At 32.6% G+C, this 21265-nt stretch overlaps 2 protein-coding genes across 3 annotated transcripts in view; both read right to left on the reverse strand.

Moving 5' to 3' along the window:
* LOC120773862 (6-phosphofructo-2-kinase/fructose-2,6-bisphosphatase 1) overlaps positions 1-4788 on the reverse strand; it is a 131614-nt gene extending 126826 nt beyond the window's left edge. Inside the window, exon 1 of the mRNA XM_040103013.1 lies at positions 4334-4788. The gene's annotated coding sequence lies outside the window, so the exon portion shown is untranslated. The remainder of the gene's footprint in view (positions 1-4333) is intronic.
* The window catches only part of LOC120773860, a 196628-nt gene that overhangs the window by 153307 nt on the left and 22056 nt on the right, over positions 1-21265 (reverse strand). The gene's annotated exons all lie outside the window — the stretch shown is intronic.

Here is a 21265-nt window from a genome sequence, read left to right on the forward strand (position 1 = left end):
ATATAACCTCATGGCTATTGAGCAACACAATAAAAGAAAGATGTATATTTAATATTTTTATTATTTGAAAATATCTGTTATATTTATTAAAAAAAAAAAGCTGTAGCTTTTTGTTGGAATTTTTTTGTAATTTGAGCTCTTTTGATTGATAGAATTTCAACCTACAACACACAAATCACTTTATGAAATTATTTAAAGATGAATTTTTAATAAGAAAATGTAATTTACTCCCTAGCGCTCAGTATCCGTAAACTGAAATTGATATATTTTGAGAAAACCATTGTTTTGTTAGCAATTAGAAAAGTCTATTGAAATTTTCAGAATATTTTGAATATATATACATAATAATTAAATAAAAACGTTTGTTTGCGACAATTAATATTATATAGCTTAAATTGATAGGCAGATATAACGGTATAAAAAATAAGCAAAATTGCCATATGTTTACTTTTTATTCACACATACCCGAATGATAAATTAGATTTAAAACTTATACATACGACGTTGAATTTGTGTAGACAACATTTGAACCTTTTGTTTAAAATAATTTTTTCATACACATGGAACATATGTACATACATAGTATGTGCATATGCTCAATAGGTATTTATTGCTGCTCACACTGTTGCATATGGCAAATAAAGAAAACTAAATAATCATGTATACATACTTAGGTATGTAAACAAAGAAATCCAATTACTTGTAACATTAGAAAGATAATAAAGGTGAACAATTACCCCACCACTAGCTCTGTCTGCACACCGTAAAAATATTCGACTTCATTGTGTTTGGTTAAAAAATAAATAGAAATATAATTTAAATGCAAAATTTTTATACAGTCATGGACATAGAAATAACACACTTTTAAAATAAATTATTCAAATCAGTATTTAGTTTTATCAACTAATGTGCATCGCAATAATTTCCTACGTTAGTGCAGGTTTCGCCTTCCACAACTTAAAACGGTAGGCTGACGCAGTTATCATGCATACTTTTTTGTTGTTACTCCTTTCAATCGCAACGTAACAAGAATTGATTGAACAAAGAAATAGCGCACATTTGGTTATTTATACATTAATTGGCAGTTGTGGAAAAAAGACATTAGACTGTAAACTGTAGCTGTATTTAAAAAATGGGTAGAAAATGGCATACTCTGAAGAAGAAAACAATGGTTTCTGATCTACACAAAAACGATCCTGAAATAAATGAGGAATTTGAGTTTAGCGTATCCAGCAAGTTGGTTTTCTCAGTAGCTGCAAATATGACGTTGCCGCTCCGAACCGTGAAACAATTAGTACGGTGTCAGCTACGAACCATGTGACTTGTGCGTAAAGTGAGCTTGGGTACTCGGTTAATAGAGTAACTTAAACATGTCTCGGCGTGGAACAAGACTATTACGTGCAAGTTAACCCCGAGCTCTGACACAACATCTGCATCTGCAGACCACGCAACACGCTTTATCCACGGCTTAACTAGATATGATGTTTACTTAAGTTGCGAATAAGCGCATTTCATAAGTTATTACGCGGAATAAATAAAAATAGCCAAAGGCTATAAAAAAATATTTTTTTTATTTGCACTAACGGGTAAAGACGATGATTCTGACGCTGAGTTAGAACAAGAATAGGATGGTGATGATCATTATATAAGAGCTCAAGGCAATACAAATAGTGGATTTGGATGCTGACATACTGTTTCATTGGTAAAAAATGTAAAAAGCGTATATGCATGGAACAAGCAAGTTGCGGAAACTTAAAAATTAGATATATTTGAATTTAGTACTCTAGAAAAGATAGAAGAAAAAGTTAAGTCTTTGTTCTTATGCGGGTTTTTTATAGCTTTTGTAATTGGGGTAAATCAAACACCACTTAGTGCAGCATCGTGAGATTAGTCACCTCGTATTTGGAAGGTAAGCACGTGCTGGTCTGCGGAATGTTTTTCTGGCACGATATTGAATCATTGGTGACCGTACATGGTAGAATTGATCAAATTTCATACCTCAAGATTCTTTAAAATACTATGGAACCATTCCCATTCGAATCGGTGCTGTGAATTGGTTTTTTATGCATGACAGTGGTCCAAAACACGCAGCTAAAAGGTGAAAAACTAGCTCACTGCAGAAAGTATTGACGTCTGGAGCTGACCAGGATAAAGTCCCATTAAACATTTAAGGAGCGATGCTAAATACAGAATGTAAACAAAAAATACCAAAATGCTGGGGGCCTATTCTGTAACTCGATTCGAAAATCAATTTACTCGAATTCGGATTTTTTATATTCTGTAACTCGATTTTCGGATTTTCAAGCCAATTTTCGAATAAAATATTCGTTAGCTTTTGAGTTGTAGAAAGCAAAAACGAATATTGTACGTATTTTTTCTGGCACAGGGTGGTACTACTTTCGCATAATGATAAAGTAGATCCGAATTTCGAATAGAATACATTTTCGAATCGAGTTACAGAATAGGCCACCTGAAGAACTTTGGACTTAGATCGAGGGGGCATGGTACGCAACTCCATACAGCAGGTGCCAGTAGTTAGTGGAGAGTTTGTCCCGACGATACCAAGCAAGTTCAAAAAATTGTGGGCACACCACAAAGTATCATACAATATTAACCTTAAGAATTCTTAAGAGCAATAAGAATTCAAAAATATTTCTAATATTTTTTTAATTTCCGCAGAACCGACCTACTGTGATATTTCTATGTTCAGGCAAAAATGCGCAATTGGAAACCAAATATTTTTTTAATAACTATTGTAAATTATTCTTTATTCTTATTTAAATCGTATATAATTGTTTTATTTTTCCCATATACATATGTATTTAACTCAAGATTATTTTCGTCTCTATATACATATGTATAGAAAAAATACAACACTTTATCAACAATTTCGTTACAGCTCTTTTGTACAAAAATTTCTAACTATACTCGTATTTAATATTTCAGAAGTTACGGCCAAACTTCATGCGCCATATCGAGTCTTGAATAAAACAATTTCTATTAGATCAAACCGGTTGCGGTTTCCACAGTAAAAAATATCAAAACATTAAAGTGAAATTTAACAAACAAACAGCACACCTGACAAGAAAACACGGATGTCAAGCGTGATCAAATTCGCAAAGTCAATCGTAAACACACTAAATTATTCCAAACAGCACCAAACTAATGCAAAATTCTGTATTGCGTAAAATACAAATACATATGTACATATGTACATATATACAAAGTATTTACATATGTACCACAAAAAACACACGAAATAAGAGTGTGCATTTGTGTCTTATCGCGTTTTTTTGTTTTTTTTTTTTTTGTATTTGGTTTTTAATGGTTGACGGTTTTTGTGACGTCCACCACATATCGCCCCAAAAATGAATTATGAGAACTGCGTTCAGACTTGAAGCCTGTACTATTAAGAGTATTAGAAATGTTTACCATTTCGGCACTGATACGCTTACTTTTTTATTTTGTTGCTGAAATAACAACAGCCGTCTAACGTTCATACGTTAAAAAGCAAAACAGAACCGTGAAAAACTATGGGTTTTAATATAATACGAAAATTCAGCACAAAATCAACGATACAATGCTAACAAGCTAATAAGTTAAACTAAAGTGGAGGCAATTTATTCAGAAGCACATAGCTGAAATATAAACAAAAATTTGGCCAAAAATAATCAGTAAATATAGAATTAAAAATTTTTATCAAAAATCATTTTTCGAGTTCATATAACATACTCGTATGCGAATATTCTCCGGTGTTTAATATTCATAAGGCACTCAAATGAAAGAGCTCGTGAAAATGTTATATGATTATGCACTAAATATGTATGGAAAAAGCACCTACATATATACATATGTATGTTTGTAAATTATATATTTGCATGGATATTACCTAAGTATACACTCAAATTGAAAACATTTAAACGTTTTTTACCCTTTATAACAGCGATAAACAACAAATTCAACTTAATACCCGCCGAAATAATTTAAGCGAATAGAACATTAAAATATGTACATATGTACATACTTTTGCAACGAAGTGCTCAATAAAAAAAAACAACAAACAACCAATTCTTTGTATGAGTGTCAGGTCGGTGATTTTCAACGCATAAAATTGCGGCATTGCAAGCGATTTATCTGCTCCTCACTTATACAAAACAACTTTCAGTGGGACTAATGAGTCATTGTAGCATGTGTTAAAGGTGTAATGAGACGCAACTTATTAGAAATTATTAATGCGCATATGGCCAATTTAACAAACTTCACTTTCGATTTCATTCCTCCATATGGTTATGTAAAAAAAAAATATTTAATTCAACAAGTATTATTTTGTTACCACAGCATCACAGACGAATAAATCCAGTCACTGGCGCATCTTTGTCGGCACCACTGGCGGCGATACGCTGTACAACACGGCGTCAACAGAAGCATAAAGAGAAAAATGTTTACTCCGCGTTAAACTCGTCCGTATATCGAATAACGGCAAATGCGGTCAATGTATTTTGCGAAAATTGTAAATTTACGCCACACCGCACCGCAAATGTGACGAGAAGTAAAACAAATAATTTTTCAATTTGGTCACTCAACTTTCGACTACGCAAGTGACATCGATAAAATGGAGAGACCACACTTCCAGCGTTACTTTTTTTGTTATTAGCTTGTTAAAACAAGCTGTAGCTAATGAACTACCACCAGTATTACACCAGCAGTTAATAGCACCTGAGATATTGACACACTATCACTAATAATCGGCTACTGTGTTCGCTCGCCTTGGCGTTCAAGACAACAATGAGCGCACAAGCAAAGTTCGGCATACAAGCAAGTGTGGTGGAGCACAAGTTGACTACCAGAGAGAAGCCAACACCGATAATACTAACAGTACATAAATGTGAGATAACAACTAATCAATATGTAATTGAAAGCGCCATCACTCAAATACTGAACAGTGCGAGAAAAATTACTGCACTGACTATTCTCCCCACTACAAGTGTACAAACGAAATAATTGAGAATGGATACCGATATGTAGTAGGCCTGGCTGTGGGAGGCATGTCAATATGATAGCTATTTTATAAGTCAGCAGAGTGATTATTTATACATACATACATACATACGTAGACATATAAATAATCTTTTGCTAAATAATTTTATAATAAAATCAAATTAATGCAATTATATCTACGTATACATTCGAAACAACCAAGCCCATAACTAACGTTAAAAGATCACATGACGAAAAATTTACAGAACTGATGGGTGACACGCTGAACTAACTAACTTTAATTTTATTGAATGAAAAATTCCTACCCAAGTATAATTACTCGCTCTAACACAAATTTTAGGACAGCTCCCCTCAATTTCTCATAAATATACATTAGTTCTGAATAATTTTAAATTTGAATACAAATGTAATACAAAAAAGTTCGACATGAAAACTTTACACATTGTTTTAAATTTGAGTATATTTTAAAAGTACAAATTTTACATAATCTTACGAAAGTTTACATATTTATAATATAAATTTTTTGTACAGAGGCCCCGTGAATTACAAGAGCGCAAGGAAATCTTAAAATACTGCTTAAAATTGTAGTTCATATGAGCCAAAGAAAAAAATATAAAATTCGATAGAAAAATATACCACGAAGTTTGTAACACCCAGAAGGAGCGTCGGTGACCCTATAAAATGTACATATAAATAATCAGCGTGACCACCTAAGTCGATTTCGCCGCCATATCCGTCAGACCGTATGACCCTATATATCCGGGCTTGTCCCTCAGTTTTTGAGATATCGTTCTGAAATTTCGTACACCACTTTTTGTCCCCAAGAGGCTCATTTGCCAATACTATACTATATATAGCTGACTTTGAAACCAAAATGAATTACTCGTATGTAAAACTTTATTATTTGAGAAAATATCTTCACGAAATTTGGCATGAATTATTTTCTTATCCAATGGTGCAAAGTCCGAATAAAAAATAAACGTTTAACGTTTATGTAGAATTAACAGGAAGCCTCTGAGCCGTTAAGCTAAGTATATTATACCGTCAGAACATATGAGCACAGCAATCGATAAGGGGCATAATATCCCAAGTGAGCTTATTTACGGTAATAACTTTTCAATCTATATATACTTATGTAGTATAACAAGAAATTGTAATACCTTTCACAATACAAAAGTTTCTTTAAAAGAACTTCATTCTGATCGTTCTATTTATATGCCAGTTTTATGCTATAGTGATCCGATCTGAACAAATTCTTCGGAGATTGCATTACTGCCTTGAGCAACAACACATGCCAAATTTCGTGATGATATCTCGTCAAATGAAAAAGTTTTCCATGTAAGCACTTGATTTCATAAATTCAGTTAGTTTTGCAGCAATATACATACTATAATGGACAAATGTAGGCGGTTCCGATAAATGAGCATCTCCTTGGGAAGAGAAGGACGTGTGCAAAACTTCAGATTGATATTTCAAATTTGACTAATTCGCGTATACTATATAGAGAGACAGACGGACATGGCTAAGTCAACTAATGTTTTCACTCTTTGTGTTTGCAAAGCGAATTCCACTTGTTGCTTTATCTCTCACACTCTCTCTCATCGACAGTTAGTTGTGCGTCCACATGTTAAAAAATTGTTTATTATAAACAAGTAAGGAAGGGTAAAGACCGGGTGTAACCGAAAATTTTATCTCACAATATCCAATGATCTTAAGCCGGAGATATACTTTCGGGAGTTAGCAAAATTTTATAAAAAATGTATTTCGTAAGAATTTAACATTCCATATTTCAAGGAACCGAACGAATTACAATCAAATTTGGTGTCTTATTAACTTGCTGAATTAGTATCATTGCAACATTTTGCTTCGTGTCCGAAATATTTATTTTAAACTCAAACAAATTAACTCAAATTATGATGTGTTCAGCACGCATGTTTTGAAGATTCCTCAATCAGCGTGCCAAACTTGCTTCGACAATTGGTTCAAACTCTTGCAAAACTGATCTTAATGGACGATATGTCCGGTAGTGATCATAATCCAATAATAATAGATTATAGGGAAAATTTTGCGAGTACTGTCCACGAACCCTAGATTCAAAACGACAAACGCAAACTAGCCTCTCTTTTCTAAGAAATTAGAAATAGAAGTAGACCGATATCCGAATACTGATAAGATTAATAAAGAGGCGGCCAACATAACGAAAGCTATTAGGCGAGCAGCCAATGTAAGCATTCCACAATTTAAACTATACAAGAAGAGACGTAATACCTGTTGGTGGACAAAAGAGCTGCAAGAGCTTAGAAACGAGAAAATGAAATACTGGATTGCTCTAAAAAACAACTTAACCTTACATAATCTGCTTAACTATGTACATATAAGAAATGCAATGCTCTTTTTCGCAAAATTAAAATAGATAAAAACTAGCTCTTTTGAACTATTTGCGGCTCATATCAGTCCAAACGAAAAAGACTGGCGAATTGTGAGAGCATTTACGGACAAACCCATCTCTTGTTACATTCACTCACTTAAATCTTCTACTGGAATTACAACAGAAGCGCTTCTGCAGATGAACAATTTGCATCCGAATACCTTTCTGCAAAAAATCGTGTCCTCAAATCTACTATGGCCTTATTATATGTATATGGCAGAACATCCAAACACTGTCTGCAGAAAATTAAAAAATACTACCATATATACAATTGCAAACATACTCTATGAACTAAAACTCCCTACTATTGAAAACTGCATTTTTCAATTAACTGGGAATAAAATTTACAAGTGCATACAAAACTCCGATAACATCCTGCACACAGACTTCAAGGCTCTCGAAAAGATACATCTAAATTAATTCTACAATCACAGAAATCTTCAAAATGGCTAAGAAGATAGACATGATATACCGAAACTAAAAACCTACAAAGTATTCAGTCCTCCCTGGAAATCTGCAGAATCTCTTTTCATATCCAGTGGTTTTCCCAAAAATAGCACGAACCTGCTTGCTTTAAGGCAACTACACGCCGAGGAAGTGCAAAAATGGAAGCAAAAGAACTGGCTAATTTGGTACTCTGATGGTTCAAAGAAAGTTTAAAACACTTTTGTTATTACTACAGAATCTAAAGAACTTATCCAAAATGCGCTTTTGCTTAGCTACACAGCTATAGCAAAGCAATTGAAGAAGCCGAAAACTTAAAGCCTAAAGGCCGTAATCTAATAATATGCACCTAAAGTCTCTCATCAATAAACGCTTTAAAATCAACGAATGTTAGCTCGCGAACTTCATTAAAAACACAACGTGTCTTAAATAATGAGAATAAAATTAATGCTGATTACAAAACTATGCTCAGCTGTATATCAACAACATGGCAGCAAATCAAATTTTAAGACAAAACACCAGCAACGTGTTATGATGAGACTTATAGCAGAAACATTCAAAAACGCTACTCCCTTCCTTCCTTTTCCTTCCTTATCGAGCAAAATGTGTTAAAAGTTGAGCCCGTGGTAAAAACGCAGAAATCAGCCATCTTTGTTTGTTTTCATTTGACCAATGTTGCCATTGCTCAATACGCACATATAGTTTTGTACACATCTAAGTTTTCAATTACAATTTTTCATAATATAAAATATCAAAACTGAAAACAAACTATTATAAATGGTTTATATATTTATAAATAATAGCATTCGACTCTAATTTTGAGTTAGTTTAAGAAAATTTCAAACATATTGAAGACAATTTTTATAATTACTACAGTATATCGAGACTGGCAACCCTGCGTTGTGAGAGAAATCAGCTGACACGTTTCTACGGCAAAATCCAAATACCGTGGAAATCTACGCGGGCCATGGTTTTGCGGAATTCGCTGATTGCGCTCTTACTAAACTAAAGCGCGGACAACTACTTTCAACAGACTCACTAACAGTTTGAATGAACTGTAATAAACTGTAATAATACCTTAATAAACTGCTACAACGAGACATCTCAAAATGTTGATTTGCATACTTGCATAAGTTATACTATTAAAATTATTTAATATGTATCTATACAAAATGGGACGAAGGCCTAAGCAGCGAGTTTCCCTTTGTTTTACAGGCAGGTCATTTTTAAATAAACAAAAAACACAAATAAATCGATTATCGACGGTTAATATCTGTTCTTGTTCTCTAGTCCCGTAATATAAAATGAAATCCTAGTATTAAGCAGAAGTATTTCCATCACTTCTTCACCTAATTGTACCTTTAGTGGCTGCTGAGATATGCACATCAAACGTTTGAGAAGACGGGATGCCAAGGATCATGTGTATTAAACTACTTTCTTTGAACCAACTACTTTAGAGGCTTACGATTTTTTTGGGAAGGAAAGAAATAATTGATTAAAGCGAAATTTCTAGAGTTTATAAGTAGTTTGATATATTTAAACATCATCCGAAAATTTTTTGGATACGAAATCTTTGTATTCTGCCTTTGGGAAGCAATTGCCCGATGCATGTGCATGTGTATTTGTCGGACGGCGGGCAGGATGCAGGTCGAAATTTCTATCGGAAACAAAAAATTCAAAGATAATCATATTTGTTAATTACTTATCTTCTAGTGAAACTAAGAAAATTCCCCAAAAAAAATGTAAAATTCTACAATTTTTTTAAAAATGAAGTGGTTTTTGACCAAAAAAAATTTTACCTTATGTGTTTAAAAATATGTTCAAACTTGTCTCATGTTTTTAGTCTTGTTACCGGTTGCACGGACGGGCAGATAGACTGACTTAGAATTCAACTCGTGTAATCATCGTGATCAATTATACATTAGATCATATTGTAAAGCGGAAAATTTCCTATGAAACTATGTAATTTAAAACAATTTTTTCATTGAATTACAAAGTTCATAAGAAAAAAATTGGCTTAAAAAACAAACACTTTAAGTTAGGGTAGATTGTGTAAAATATTAACCTTATTTACAAGTAAAGAATTATTGTGAATAATTTAAATGTAATATAAGTGCAAAAAATGTAATGTAAATAAGTGGCGACACTTTAAGCGGTACTTTTTGTGGAATCGAAATTTTTTTAATTGCAAATAAGTAAGCGACTTATTATTTGTCAAAAATATTAAAAATTAAAACCAAAACTCATTCAATTGTTGACTAAATCGCGAAACGTGTAGAGGAATGGTGAAATGTCATATGGTCGGATGAAAGCAAATTTAACTATTGGCGGAATAATGAACCCAGAACGATATAAAGAGTTCATAACGGATAGCATTGTGCTTTTTTTGTGTACAGGTGATGAAGATGTGCGCAGACCTGGGAATACAGCACATGGATTGGCCAGGAAACTCTCCCGACTTGAATCCCATTGAGTACCTATGGCATTTAATGAAATTTAAGGATGCTCAACATAAACCTAAAAGTAAAATTGAACTAAAAAATGTTGATAAATGGAATGTATGGAATTTAAGAGCGCGTTATGGCAAATCTTATCGAATAAATGACTACTCGCATTGAAATAGTAATATCTTCTAAAAGCGGTTCGACACCATATTAAAACTTATAGCATAATTAAATTTAATGTTTTCTTTTATTATTTTAAATTGAAATACAAAGTTTTGCCGCGTTATTAATTTAAAAACAATTAAAAAATAAAACGCTTGTGTACAAGCAAAGAAAAACTCGTTTGTGTTTTATTTATTAAACGAGAGAAATTAAAGAATAAAATTACCTAGATATAATTTTAGTCTTTCATTTGTCTTGTTAATATAGGCTATGTTCGTAAATGCATCATGACGCGCATCATGACGATAGCATAACAAACAGAACGTTCAGAAATGCCAATATTGCAGCACTGCAATAATCAAGCGTTCAAAAAGACAACACTTCTATCAGCTGTCACTCATAATTTCTATCAAAAAATTGTTTACTGCATTTAACTACTGACGAAAAGTAAGTGCAAAACTGTTTTATTTTAATTTTTGTATTGAAATTTAGTTAAATTGTGTTAATAATAATTGTATAAATTATTATTTTTAAATTTTTAGTGAAAATCTCAGTAATGCGAAGACACAGTTATTACTGAAAGTACGGTTGAATATGGAGGACGAGTTTAAATCGGGTAGAAGGAAAAAAATGTATTGTGGAAGAAAGTTGTGACCGAAGTTAAAAATGTAAATGAAAATAATAAAAATTAAAATGAAGTTCATCAGAAAAAGTAATAAAAAAATTATTCAAATAAACGAAGGTGAGGTAAAGTAAATTTTTTATGATGAAAACAGAGTGGTAAAATAGTTTCTTCTATCGATTCCATTGATATCATCTGAATCAACACGGCGAATGGGAGCATCTTGAATTCCTTCGATTTCATTGTTGGTTTCCATATCGGCATGTGTTATTGTATCGTTAATATGTTCAGAATAACCTCCCTTATTTATGATGAAATTGTGTAAGATAGCACAAGCGAGTATTACATTAGATGTGGCTTTAATGCTCGAAGCTTCAACATAATTTAAAATTTTAAACTGTTTCTTAAAAATCCCGAAAGTTTGTTCTATTAATACTTTGTCTTTTAAAAAACAAACATTTGTACCTACAAATTTTTCTTTTTGACCTCAATACCCTTCTTTTTCTTAAATTTAAAGAAAATCTATCATTTCTTTGCTCACAAATTTCGTCTAGTGTTAGATTCAGCAAAATTTCCATTTTAGTATTATACGCGTTCAAAAATGCAAACAAATGTATCTGCAAATTGTCAAAAATTGAATAAGAAGTATCAAACGTCAAACTTGCAGTGTTGCTACTGTTGCTTATGCTGCAAGTCATGATGCATTTACGAACATAGGCATAATGTATTTGTGCTTACTAAATTCATTAAAGCAAACAAATTTTGAAAAAATTCTGAAAAAACGAAAAAATCCAAAAAAGTGTAAGAAATTAAAGTGGTAAGTTGTGCGTGGCCGCAGGTGTACATCCTATTTCCATCTGACAATAGGAAAAAATTAGAAAACTCTAACGCGAAGGACCGTCCCGTCACAACTAAGAACTCATACTTGCAGACTTTCCTAGAAGTGTCTATGAAACATAACGTAATTACATGTATGTAAGTACATTTATAATTCTAGTTCTTTTCGATTCATTTTAGTTTTTTACAAACAATCGTTAGGTAAACAAAAGTATTATACTTTGTAGTTATATGTTAAGAGCGTATAAAAATGTCCGTACCAGAATATCAGATTCGCTACCGCAGCATACCATATACATATGTACATACACTAGCCATCAAATGAAAGTATAAATGTAATATATATGTATGTATGTCTGAGGTTGCCAGATCATTCATTTACTTCCTTAAGAATAAATTCATAAATCATTTCATGTAAATGCACCGTTATGTAAATAAACAGTTGGAGTAATATTTGCACTTATGATTTGGACGCAAACGCATTCAGTCCATCGAGAGTGATTAGTCTTCGCTGGTGAGCCTATGAGTGCGCGTCAAATGAAATTATAATTTTAGTTTTGGTTCATTTCTTTCAAGGTAAAACTGAATTTTACTACAGATTTAATAAATTTGCATTTATTAAGGGAATTTATGTTATGGTGAACATTTTTTTTTGTTCTGTTTCTTAGTAAAAAATACAAAAAACTGAAGAGAATAGAATCTTAATTGTAGAAGATGGGAAGAGGGGTGAATTGTATAAAAAATATATGAAAAATATTCCATTTCCATTGGAGAGGCAAGAAAGATTTTTGAATACTTCAAGAGAAGGAAGACATGCAAGACTCAATACGGTGGAGGTCCCAAGTCCAAAATTTCTATACACGCTGAGCGACTTGTACGAAGAAAAGCTCCTGAAAACCCTGAAATTTTATCGCCGGAGTTGATCGAAAGTTTTGGTTTGGATGTTTCCATTAGTACAATGCAAAGGAAACTACGAACATCTGGGTTTAAAAACTATGTCGCAAAAAAACGACCTATATTTTCCATTTCGAGGAGGAAAAAAGGACTAGAGTTTGCAAAACAATATCTAAATATTTGAGATAAAGTAATTTGATCCGATGATTCAAATTCGAGCTAAGGAATTAAAAAACACGTAAGCGAGTGTGGTGTCAACTTTCTGATCGCTTAAAACCACAGTTCATACAATCTTCAGTGGGGCTGTTTCTCATAATTTGGTTCAGGTAGTGTAGTTAAAATCGATGGACGAATGACGGGTGCTTCTTATGTTGACATTCTTAGTGAAGATTTGAAAATAAATGCGGAAAAAGTTAACTTGGGGTCGTTTATCTTTCAATAAGATAACAATCCCCAACGCACATCTCGCTTGGCTACTCGCTTTTTTGAAGAAGGCTTAATCGAAAAACTGGTATGGCCAGCTCAGTCACCGGATTTAAATCCAATTCAGCATTTGAGGTTCGTTTTTGATTCCAAAATACCGAAAAGCAGCCGTACAAACTTGGAATAAATTTCTTAGAGACGAAGCGTCAATTTGACATTATTCCAATGAAAATACTAGAAAATTTGATTCGAGGCATGCCAAAACGTCTTCGTGTAGTAATTTAGAATAACGGAGGCAATATTAATTACTAAATTTACTTTTAAACCAAACGTTTTGTGTTTTTACAAAATTTATACTTTCATTTGACCACTTTTGTTTAAGAGTTCTTTGTTTCAAGTGGAACAAAATTTTTTCTTTCTATTCCGGGAAAACGATATATTAATTTATAATTTGTTACTTAAATACCTATGAAAATGTAATATTAATGTATGAATTAATAATTGTTTATTTTAACAAAACTGCATTGACATAACGTCTTTATACTTTCATTTGATGCCTAGTGTATGTAAGTATGTATGTATGTAGTACATTTGTACGTTTACAGAAGTGAGAGATCTAAAGTGTTTTACACATTAATATCTAGTATCAGCAGACAGAAGTAGTTCGAGCATTCTCGTGCTTTAATGTACATATGTATGTATAGATAAATATACAACGTATAAATTGAGTAATGTGCTGAATATTTGAAAAATTTAGATATGTGTAATAAAGCGAGATGCTCACGTGCAAAACAAAGTTGTTGTACATTATTGAAACTAAGAAGATAAATTAATATCTTAAAATATGTAAAATGTACAGCAGTATTCAAAATAATAGGAGAGCCCCTGAGAAAAATATTTCCAAGCATTATTCAAGCAAAACTTCTAAGGGTAATTTGCCAGTAAAACACAGAGAATAAATTACAACTGTTTACTTTATTTGCGATGTTATTCATTCATTTCTGTCTCTGTCACCTACTATTTGCGCTGTTCAAAGTGTTATTATAAATTTAATATCAAACAAGAAAAAACGTTAACTTCGGCTGCAACGAAGCTAATATACACTTCACAGGTGCATTTCTTTTAATAACTATGTGTTCAGTTTGTATGGAAGCTATATGCTATAGTAATCCGATCTGAACAATTTTTTCGGAGATTACATTGTTGCTTTAGAAAATAATTTATACCAAATTTGGTGAAGATATGTACATTGTCAAATATGAAAGTTTCCATACTAGAACTTGATTCCGATCGTTCAGTTTGTATGGAAGCTATATGCTATAGTTAACCGATCTGACCAATTTCTTCGGAGATTACATTGTTGCTTTAGAAAATAATCTATACCAAATTTGGTGAAGATACATTGTCAAATGTGAAAGTTTTCCATACAAGAACTTGATTCCGATCATTCAGTTTGTATAGTAGCTACATATACATACATATGCTATAGTTAACCGATCTGACCAATTTCTTTCGGAGATTACGTTGTTGCGTTAGAAAATAATCTCTACCAAATTTGGTGAAGATACATTGTCAAATGTGAAAGTTTTCCATACAAGAACTTGATTCCGATCGTTCAGTTTGTATAGTAGCTATATGCTATAGTTAACCGATCTGACCAATTTCTTTCGGAGATTACATTGTTGCGTTAGAAAATAATCTCTACCAAATTTGGTGAAGATACATTGTCAAATGTGAAAGTTTTCCATACAAGAACTTGATTATGATCGTTCAGTTTGTATAGTAGCTATATGCTATAGTTAACCGATCTGACCAATTTCTTTCGGAGATTACATTGTTGCGTTAGAAAATAATCTCTACCAAATTTGGTGAAGATACATTGTCAAATGTGAAAGTTTTCCATACAAGAACTTGATTCCGATCGTTCAGTTTGTATAGTAGCTATATGCTATAGTTAACCGATCTGACCAATTTCTTTCGGAGATTACATTGTTGCGTTAGAAAATAATCTCTACCAAATTTGGTGAAGATACATTGTCAAATGTGAAAGTTTTCCATACAAGAACTTGATTCCGATCGTTCAGTTTATATGGTAGCTATATGCTATAGTTAACCGATCTGACCAATTTCTTCGGAGATTACATTGTTGCTCTAGAAAATAATTTATACCAAATTTGGTGAAGATACATTGTCAAATGTGAAAGTGTTCCATACAAGAACTTGATTCCGATCGTTCAGTTTATATGGCAGCTATATGTTATAGTGGTCCGATATCGGCCGTTCCGACAAATGAGCAGCTTCTTGAGAAGTTGAAAATGCAAAATTTGAAAAGGATATCTTAAAAACTGAGGGACTAGTTCGTATATATACAGACGGACGGACAGCTCAACATACTGATCATTTATATATGTATATACTTTATAGGGTCTCCGACGCTTCTTTCTGGGTGTTACAAACATCGTGACAAACTTAATATACCCTGTTCAGGGTATAAAAATATCTGTAAAATACTGAAAAATAAGTATAAAACTATAAAAACGATAGATTTTTGTAAAATTAAAGCGGTTTTTTTTAATTAGTGGGTAGAGAAAAAAGTTGCAACGACAAAAAGCATGAAATCAGAAAAAAATCTTCTAAAAAAATGTATAAAGAAATGAAAGAAGCTCTTTGCTGCTCTGATCCAATGATTACAAATTCCCTGTCATACAAAAATAAACCCCAGCAACGTGGACGAAAAGGTAAAACCACTAGAGAATCGATCGACTCAAATTCCAATCGTCTAAAAAAGATCCTTAAGTGTCATTTAGAGAAATAAGGAGGGTCTAGATCTTCAATTTAGTGAAGTATCAGCTCGGAGACGTTTTCTGGAAAACGATTTAATTGCACGTAGTCCGCGAAAAGTTTCATTGTTGACAAGGAAATACATCGAACCAAGTCGTCAATTTGTCAAGAAACTTGTCAATTGGCCAAAGGTCGTCGTCCGCGAAATACTGCATAACATCTGTAATATATTCGAATAAGTTATTCTATGTACACCGTGTGTTTTCGGGTCAAGAGGTTGAGTCATGTCGTGGCCTGCTCAGTCGCCGAATGTTTCTAATCGTAAAGGAAATTATTGAGCACAGTTAACGAGGCATGGCAGAAAATCCAGCTGAAAATGTGTTGGGCCCAGATAGTAATAAAAAGAGCAATTATTCAACTTAAGGAAAGTAACTTATTTACAAATAATAATTTGTTAATTTTTTATTAATTTTTGTGTTACATTACTATTATTTTTATCACTGAATTATTGAGATTTTTACTTTATTCATTTTATTTTCTTGTTTCAATTAGTATTAATAACAAGTAAGAAAGGGCTAAGTTTGGGAGCAACAACTAAAGCCAGGGAAATACTTTAGGGTGTAAACCAATCATAAAGCCGGATGTCCGAAAATCCTGATTTTAGTTATTTAAGGGCTAGGCTCAAATTTATCTATTTTAAACCCCAAAATACAATGTTATGAATAAAAGGCGACTATTATTTTCGTTGGGATAACTCACATATTGGCCAATATACGTCGTACAAAGTCACCCGGAAGTTCGAAAATCTTTATATTAAGTATATGGGGGCTCAGGGAAATATAGGTCCGATTCAACCCATATTTGACATAGAAACATGTCATCACACATTGACCGAAATTTTCGATCAAAAGTCAACTATAAGTACCGGGGTCTAAATATTCGGTACCTGGAACAGTTTTTGTTGGATTTAAACAATTTTTGGTCATAAGTTGGCACCCACTAAAGACATTATTCGTGCAAAGTTTTATTCCGTAATATTAATTGCTTCTTGATTTGTGTACTGGAAGCTGAACGAATCAAGTGGAACTTAAAATTGTGCTATATGATAAGTAGGCGTGGTTGTTGTCTGATTTCATCCATTTTCACAATGTAACATAGGAATGTAAAAATAATGCCACGTACCAAATTTTGTCAAAATCGGTGGGTCTGGTCCCGAGATATGGGATTTTACCCAAAAGTGGGCGATGCTAGGCCCATCGTCCAATTCTTACTCGGCTCTCATAAACGTCTCTTATACAACCTCGGTGGTAAAATTTAATGTCTTTGGCGTATTTAGTTTTTGATTTAACGCGCTTTTAGTAGTTTTTAACAGTTGTACTCGTATGAGCAGTGAGCGGGGTTATACTCCGATTTCATCCATTTCCACACTGTCAGTTGAAGTTCTCGTATGATTTGTACTCAGCAAAGCTTTGGTTGCTGTAGCTTAAGTGGTTTAGAATAGATGTACATTAAATTTGTTAGAGGGCGGGGCCACGCCCACTTTCTAAAAAAATTTTCCCTTGAGTGACCTTTGCTACTGCGTTCATCTCTTAATTTAGTGCTTAGTTATGGCACTTTATGTGTTTTCGGTTAATGGTGATTTGTGGGCGTGGCAGTGGTCCGATTACGCCTCTATCTAAAACTATTGTAATTTCTTTTGATTTATATATGTAAGTAATTATTAGTGTACGTAAACTTTAATGATTCACTGTACCTTCATATGTATGCATATGCGTAAGCTTACGCAACATTAAATCCTTGCAACTTCAACTTTCAGATTTGATTAACATATTATTACAAAAGTGTAAAATTTTTGTATTTTACAGTTAAAACTAGTTTCTTTGGCGGCGTTTTAGAGTTCGTTCGTTGTCAATTGCCAATTTGTCTATATATGTATAACTGCTTCGGACGTATTTCACACTATGTTTGTGATTATATATGTACATAAGTATGTAAGTATGTATGTGCTTATATTTCAGCTTGCAGGAAAAAGATAGATTCTATTCATTTGAGAAATCATGTAAATGAAGTGTTAATCAACCAGAAAAACAAATTAGTTATGGAATTGATATTAGTGGGGTTGTAACACTAATTGGATAAGCACGTGATTTGAGGTAGTTTAAATTAATAACCATTATTTAGTTTTTTTTCTTAAACAAGTACTGTAATTAACTCACTTCTTTATATAACCCCAAATGTTCATCGAAAATAAACAATCATTGATTATTTCGTACATATCTACTTATCAACACGTAAGTAATATACCTGGTTAGACAGGTGCTATTGAGAGTTAAAATAATAATAACTGAAATGTGCTTTGGATAATAAACTTCCACTTGCAGTTATGGACAAAACAATAAAAAAATTTATATTAATTAAAATACAACATTTCATATTGTTAATTATTGTATTTGCGAAAGAAATCGTAAATGGAAAATAAATACTTTTCACACAAATTATAAAATTTAATAATAACCTCATTATATTTTAATTGGATATAATAATTTGATAGAATATAGTTTATCTTTTTAAATCCTAGCATTACTCTTGCAGAATCGAGGACTATATTCCAGCTTTGTTTTTTAGTTTTCATTGAACGTATAAGCTGCTTGACTAAATTCCACAATATTTTTTTGCCAAATCTAATGTATTTTTGGGGTTTCGCATAGAGTACATACATAAGTAGTTTCCATAAGACAAGACAGGATCAGGAAAACATACTCACACTATTTTATAAAAAACTTCTTACAAACGTTTTGTTGCCAATATATTATATCAGCGATCTTACACTGACTCTTTTATTTCTTATACCATGTTCAGACCGAAAATTTAAAAGATTAGATTACATTTAAGCATTTCATAACCCAACAGTGTTCTTACTGCAGTTGAAAAGATTAAAAACAGCTGTTTTTGCCATTCAAGAATTTACATCGCTCAATATTTATCAAAAGAAAACATTTTCATATAGTACTTTGTAATAAAAGCCGTATTCTTTTAAATATTTTCCATATAATGGAAACAATGGACGCATTTTTTCATTTGGGAAGTCGATTTTCAGGAGAAATTAGATTCATTGCTCTAATAAAAATTTGTTTATTTACATTTTTTCCTTTTTTTAGTGTCTAAATCAGCTGTGATAATGTAATAGATTTCCAATGCTGCCAAGTAGATGGCGCAAAATCAGAGTCGCACAGAGAGATTTAGCGGGGATCAGTTTCAAATCACTCCGATGAAGTGATTTTGAACTGTCATTTTTGTATGGCGAAATCTTGATAAATTTATAAGATTAGTGGGATAAACCACTCAACAGCCGAAATCGTGTGATTAAGTGTCGGTCTGAACATGGCATTATGCACTTTAGAAAACGTATGGATGAAAATAAGAACACAATTATAATTAACACACTAACCCTATCTTTTTGGATATGCACCAAAGCGGTTTTATTGATTTTTTAGCATTTATTTATTATTTATTTTATATGATTGTTGTTTACCCAAAGCATTAGTTGCCCTCCAAAGATTCCAAAGAATGTTTTTACCTGTCCAAAAACAAACCATATAATTTGTACATGACTCTATACTGAACTGAACCCGGTATAATAAATATACAAACATGTATAAGTATGTTCTGCCTTAAAGAGGCTAATATGAAACTCTTTGTTTGTTGTGATCAATAACCTTTATATACAAAAAATTAAAAACATACTTCATTCATTTTTAAGGGCGTAGTGTACACTGTAAAATGAAGAATAAGCCCCAAGTAGTATCCGAAGAGCAAGAGGTCTATATACAGCAATGATTATTAATATAAATATATGCTTATACTATTTTAAGACAAAATACATAGATATATATTTTCAAGGCAAGAAATTTAAGAAGTAAATATGTGACACATTTTGCATAAACGACCACTTACTTTTTTTTCGTAATACAAAAATATTATTCAGCATACTTATGTATGTAAGACTGAACGTATGTATGTATAACGGATGTTCCCAGGCACCAATAAAAGACTCTGATATACCACTTTCTGGAGCGATATAAGTTTGATCTTATAGAGTTATTCACCAGAGCATATCCCCTGCATAAGTCAACCCCTCCCCATACCTTTTGCCTAGGATTCAATGAGTCACCCAGGTCTTGGAACATCAATATTAAACTTTTCTTTTTGGACTGGCAGCATGCCCAGGTCGGGTGAGTCTATGCAGAGACATGGCTTGGATTCTGAAACATTATCCCTTACCATTTTGGACAATACTAAGGTGTAAGATTTCCATTTTCACGCATTTCACAGCGAACGATCCTCTCCCTTTGCTTTTTGAGTTCAGCGTCTGAAACCAACTGGCAACTACTAATTCTGTTTTTTCTTACAGACAGACTGCAAACTACATCTGTCAAATATTAAAATACACACGTTCTTATGGGCAGTGTTATTTTGACAGCTGCACAACTACACGACTGCAGGCCGACAGTTGTCGTTCTCGCTAACTTCAATTTGCTCCTATTTTTGCCAACGACAGTAGGACGACAGTAGAGTTGACAGTAGAATGGAAGACAGAAAGAGGAGGTAGAGTGGTGATGCCACTAATATGTAAAATGTAAAATTATTCACAGCTTCAACAAACTTGACGTTATTTTACAAATAAAGGCATAAAATAGCTATATTATAGCTCTATTATATCATTTGTAATAACAATTGATAATTTAAAGCAAAAATATTGACCTATTTACTTATTTTTTGCATAACAAATTTCACTTTGAACAAAATATTAAAATTTCATTGAAGTGAAAGGAATTAGTATGGCCACAACGAAATTGTGTACATACAAAATGGACAACTGCGTTGTTTTGTGTACATGCCGGCCATTGTGTTGTTGTTGCTTCTCAAAATGTACATGTAGTAATATGAACAACGACGTTTTCAGTTCACTGTCGTGTCGCTGCAGTCTGTCGTAGCCATTGTGAGTTTACACTATCATTTTAGTTTTTTACAAACAATCGTTAGGTAAACAAAAGTATGTATTATACTTTGTAGTTATATGTTACGAGCGTATAAAAATGTCCGTACCAGAATATCAGATTCGCTACCGCAGCATACCATATACATATGTACATACACTAGCCATCAAATGAAAGTATAAATGTAATATATACATACATATGTATGTCTGAGGTTGCCAGATCATTCATTTAC

Source organism: Bactrocera tryoni, chromosome 4 (assembly GCF_016617805.1).
Source record: "Bactrocera tryoni isolate S06 chromosome 4, CSIRO_BtryS06_freeze2, whole genome shotgun sequence".
In the NCBI taxonomy this organism is placed as follows: domain Eukaryota; kingdom Metazoa; phylum Arthropoda; class Insecta; order Diptera; family Tephritidae; genus Bactrocera; species Bactrocera tryoni.